Source organism: Rhinopithecus bieti, unplaced genomic scaffold, assembly GCF_001698545.2.
Source record: "Rhinopithecus bieti isolate Rb0 unplaced genomic scaffold, ASM169854v2 scaffold_29034, whole genome shotgun sequence".
In the NCBI taxonomy this organism is placed as follows: Eukaryota; Metazoa; Chordata; class Mammalia; order Primates; family Cercopithecidae; genus Rhinopithecus; species Rhinopithecus bieti.
This window is the reverse complement of record NW_016812875.1, coordinates 1,031,836-1,037,705: the sequence shown is the minus strand read 5'-3', so window position 1 is coordinate 1,037,705 and position 5,870 is coordinate 1,031,836.

The window sequence follows — 5,870 nt, the reverse complement described above, 5'->3', positions numbered from 1 at the left end:
TCTTCACAACTGAAGTAAAACAGAAATGTTCATGTTCTTCTTTAAACACTTTCTAGTGTTAGCAAGTTAATTTAAAATGTAAGTGAAAATCCATTCTCAAATCAATGGTAGCCATTTAATTTTGCTGACTTCTTGTGCTTCAGATTTGAAGTTTAGTGATCTCTCAGTAAAATCTTAAATGTTGATTTTCTTTTACGACCTATGAAAGATGACATTCACTCAAGTCTTAAGCATGCGAATAAAAATTCATTTTATTATTATTTTTTGTTTGGATTTCATTGAGCTATTTTGGGGTTAATCTTTTGGCCCTCACACATGCAGAACTCCTTCGAGTTCAATGGGTGTTATGTGCATGGAAGAACTTAAGAACTGGGCCTTTGGTTTATTTCTGTAATACTCACTTGAATTGCCTCTGCTTAGTTTTCAAAAGGTGGCTTCCCGGATTTCTATTCATTTGTGCACTGCGCTCTCCCTTTCCCTTTGTAAACTTGGACAATTCATACCCCTACCCTCTCTTTGGTGTCCAGAAGTTCTGGTCTGTGAAGCACTGTTGCTTAGCAACAGGTTAACTGGCTCTTCCTCTCTATGGGGGAACTACAAAAAAGCCGGTCGGAACCTCTACAAACTCTCATTTATTGAGGAATACAGATGCAGTTTCTTATGCTGCATTACTGATGGGCCATATGGTGTAAATTCTATCTTTAAGCTACAGCAAGATAGAAAATGCATGTTTCAACATCAAAATTTTAAAAATTCACATTGGCATACTTGTTTGGCTTGATTTAAAAAAAATCCATTTACTTAAAAAGAGTGCTTTTAATGAAATAAGGTACACATTCCCCCTGAATTAATTAATTAATTAATTTGAGACAGAGTCTTACTCTGTCGCCCAGGCTGGAGTGCAGTGGTGTGATCTGGGCTCACTGCAACCTCTGCCTCCTTGGCTCAAGCCATCCTCCCACCTCAGCCTCTCAAATAGCTGGGACCACAGGTGCATGCCACCACCCCTGGGCAAAGTTTTTGTATTTTTGGTAGAGACAGGGTTTCACCATGTTGCCCAGGCTCCTCTGGAACTCCTGAGCTCAAGCGGTCCACCTGTGTTGGCCTCCCAAAGTGTTAGGATTATAGGCATGAGCCACCACACTTGGCCTCCCCTTGAATTTAAACCAAAAAAACAAAAACAGACATAAGTTTAAGTTGATTACAAAATCTTTTCCAAAATATCTTCTCTTACTAAAATTTCTTTCATGTAAATATTGTTTGGAATAGAGAGAGGGTGGTGACAAAATAATCTTCCTGTATCTTATATCAAGTTGAAATAGACCGTGGAAGCCAATTTGGGATTCACAAATACAGTACTATGACACTTGGAGAAACAGAAAACTTTTAGAAGGCATCTTTAGGAAATGCTAGGGTTAAATCCCGTTGAACTGGGGGACAAATAAAGCTAAGGTCAAGTCTGGTGTTTTCTCATTCAGTAATAAACAACCACAACATGCAGATTCTTCACCTGCCAACAAACAATTCTGAAAACCCCTCTTGGTAGGAAAGGAGATAAAAAATTATATTTAAGAACACCTGTCTGTGCATGGTGGCTCACGCCTGTAATCCCAGCACTTTGGGAGGCCGAGGCGGGTGGATCACCTGAGATCGGGAATTTGAGACCAGCCTGACCAACGTGGAGAAACCCTGTCTCTACTAAAAATACAAAGTTAGCTGGGTGTGGTGGCGCATGCCTGTAATCCCAGCTACTTGGGAGGCTGAGGCAGGAGAATCACTTGAATCCAGGAGGCGGAGTTTGCAGTGAGCTGAGATGGCGCCATTGCACTCCAGCCTGGGCAACAAGACCAAAACTCTGTCTCAAACAAACAGACAAACGAACAAACAAAAAACACCTGATTACCTACAAACAAAAACAAAACAACTCCTCAAGTTTAAATTTTATAAACTTTTTTTAAGTTTTGGGACTTCTTGCTGGCCAGGATGGAGGAGGCACAGCACAGTTCAGTTCTCCCACTCATCAAAACTAAGGATTTTTCATCCAGCCTGGGTGACAGAGCAAGACTCTGTCTCAAAAAAAAAGAAAAAGAAAACTAAGAATTCTAAACAAAACAAAATGCCAACTCCTTGAGGTCTCTGGAAAGTAAATAATGGCATGCAAATTGGAAGAAGGAGGGTGACAAAACTTGAAGAAGTCACGAATGTGTTTCCCAGTTTTCTGTACTCCTATCCCTTTCAGGTTTTTTATTTTTATTTTTTATTTTTTGAGACGGAGTCTCTGTCACCCAGGATGGAGTGCAGTGGCACAATCTCGGCTCACTGCAACCTCCACCTCCCAGGTTCAAGCAATTCTCCTGCCTCAGCCTCCCAAGTAGTTGGGATTATAGACACCTGCCACCACGCCTGGCTAATTTTTGTATTGTTAGTAAAGACTGGGTTTCACCATGTTGGCCAGTCTCGAACTCTTGACCTCAAGTGATCTGCCCACCTCAGCCTCCCAAAGTGCTGGGATTACAGGCATGAGCCACCGCGACCAGCCCCTTTCAGCTTTGATATAAAGATAGCCAGCCCCCCAACAACCCCCTGTCAGGCAACTTCCCAGTTGACATGTGCAGTAAAAATTCCAAGAAGAGCTGGGTCTCTCTGGCCAAAGGACCAGGAAAAGGAGCCCCTGTGAACCAAGGAATGCAGGGGGAAATCCCTGTGTTCTTCCTCTCTCTCCCTTTCTCTTTCTTTCCCAGCCCTGCTTTGAGGGAGACCCCAGTCATGCTACCATAAAGAGGCAGATGGGCAACAAAACTCCAAGACGTTTCTGTGAGCCAAGCAGTGTGTGTTGATGCATCCTAGAGAAGAGAGAGCTAGAGGAGGGGAATCCCTAAGTCTGGGTTCCGGGCTGGCACAAGTCCTGGGCTCAGGCCTAAGCCGCACATGCACAGGCAGACACAGAGAAGTGAACAGAGTCTTTGAAAATTGAAGAGGTGCCACTGGGACCACCACCACAGAAGGGGAGACAGTTTGCCATCTGAACTTAACTGAGTTGGTTGTCTGCTTACAATCAGTCTTCTCCAGGGGATTTTAACAAGTTGCAGACTCTCGGGACTTGGTATTCAAAACATCCAGAATACGATCCAACATTACTAGATGCTCAAGGAACCAGGTAAGTGTGACCTATTCGCAAGGAAAAAGACAACCAACACGTCATTCCAAAAATGACTCGGATGTTGGATCATCAGACAACAACTTAAAACAACTTTTATAACTATTCTCTTAAGATGAAAACAAAGGGCCAGGCTCAGTGGCTCATGTCTGTAATCCCATCACTTTGGGAGGCCAAGGCGGGTGGACCACCTGAGGTTGAGTGTTCGAGACCAGCCTGGCCAACATGGTGAAACCCTGTCTCTACTAAGAATATACAAAAAGTAGCTGGGCATGGTGGTGCACATCTGTAATCCCAGCTACTTGGGAGGTTAGGCAGGAGAGTTGCTTGAACCTGGGAGGCAGAGGTTGCAGTGCACAAAGATTGCAGCCTGGGTGACAGAGTGAGACTCCACAAGAAAGAAAGAGAGAAAAAGAGAAAGAGAGAGAGAGAGAGAGAGAAGTTCTTGATGGAGACACAGAAGCTACGTAAATTACAAATGAGAATTCTAGAACTGAAAAAATTATATTTCTGAAGTTAAAAAATGTAATGGATGGACTTAGTAGCAGAATGGAAATGACAAAAGAAAGAGTCAGTGAATTGAAGACAGATCAAAGAAATTAACCAGAGGACACTGAGAAAATGGATTAAACAGAATGAACAGAACTTGAGGAACCTGGGAGACAACACCAGAAAATCACATATATTTGCCACTGGAGTCTCAGAGGGAAAAGAGAAATTGGTGCAGACACAAAAAAGTTTTTAGAAATAATTGCTGAAAACTTCTTAAATTTGACAAACAATAGAAATACACATTCAAGAAACTCAGCAAAATCTAAACAAGATGCTCAGCATAACATAATCGAACTGCTGAAAACCAAAGATTTAAAGAATCCTGAAAGTAGCCAGAAAGAAACCCAATACATTAGGTATAGGGAACAACAATTCAAATTGCAGGTTCTCTCAGACATATAATAAAACATCGTGTAGGCCAGGATGCAGTGGAACAGTATCTTTAAAGCACTCATAGGAAAGAATCATCCACCCAGAATTCTATACCCAGTGCCAATATTCTTCAGGAATGTGGACTTCCTGAAGAATCCGAAAATATGTCCACAAAGTCATTGGAGATCCTCTCTTCAGAAGCTGGGGCCTAATTCCCTTACCCTTGAGTGTGAGCCAGAATGAGTGACTGACTTTTAATGAATAGAATAGATCAGAAGTGACATTTCATGATTCTGAAATTTTAGTTATTATGGTGAACACCAGTCCTCTGACAACATGTGACAACATGGTTCAAATTTGAGTTACCAGAATATATTAACTGTAACTGCATGAAGTTCAAACTTTCTGCTAGCTCCCCAGTCCACAAATCACTACATAATAACAGAGGTACATCATGATCAGTGACCAATCATGTCTCTTCTTTCCAAAACCTGTGGGTGATTGGTCACTGTGCGTCTGTGTTCAGTTCATGCACAGACAGCGAAGTGTGAATTGTGTGGCCTCCTTGTCTCCCAGTGATAAACCCACACGGCATTTTACACAAATGGATATTCAAAAGAGAAAACGGACAAATAAAGATAGAAACGCAGCAAAGAAACTCAAAACCGAAAACACTGAAAGTGAATGGAAATCAAACATAAACGGGGTCACTGAAGAAACAGACTATGGGATGCTGGCACTGCTGCCGAAAAGGTGAATTCATCCAATAAATGAAGAATGCGGTTGTGATGGAAAGGATGAAGATGTCCTAGAGGAAGGAACGTCAGCAAAAACCTTCACGTTGAACGGACTTGGAGATATTTCATGACACCAAAAGCAGAAAGGATAAAATATTAGAAGCTGATCCAAACTTAGAAGGGGCATGACAGGTTTTTGAAACACAGAAAAGGTGCTTGCTGCATATCATAAGGTACATGACTTTTGAAGAAGGCAAGCACTGTTCAAATGTCTCTTGATGGTTTTTAGGAAGACATCAAACACTTTAATTCCCAGTGTTGCTAATGTTTTAAATTACAGTGTACAAAAATATTTACTGTATTGTTTCCTTATACATTTCTAACAGTACAAGATTACCAATGTTTTGACAATTTTCAAAAGACAGGAAAAAAATCACAATTTTACCCATTAATGATTATTAACAGCACATGGCACAGTTTCAGGTTGGAAGGTCATTTTTACAGTTCTGAACTGCTGTTCAAAGTGAGGACTGTGTTTTATGTTGCGAGACTCTGTGCTCTGCTAAAATTCCCTGAAGAATGTTTCTTTTTTTTGTTTTGTGGGGCAGTCAGCCTCGTTAGCCTTAGTCCGCAGGTCCTGCGTTGCCTTCTGTTTGGTAGTGGTGATCCGAGTGTCAGTTCAGAGTGTGGCTGTGTTGCTTGGGCTCTGCCTCTGGTATGTGCAGCTCTGGGCTGAGCACAGAATTCTGCTCATGTACAGAATAAGAGAATCCTCTTTTCAGATCTTTGCGTTTCAGGATTTCCCCCCAGACTCCCTGGCACCCAGGGGGCCCCTTTTCCTCATCCTCTGGCTTAGAAAGATGGGCTCTCTCTCTGATGATTACCTGCCCACTTTCCATTTTGCCAAAAGGAATGCCCCTCAGGCAGAAAGCAGAGAGGGGGAAAAATGATGGATTAGTTCTACATTCTTCAGACCATAGGGTCATTTTTTCCTGCTTCCTCTGGCTGGAAAGACAGGTTTTCTCTCAGGGGTATTTTTTTTTTTTTTTTTT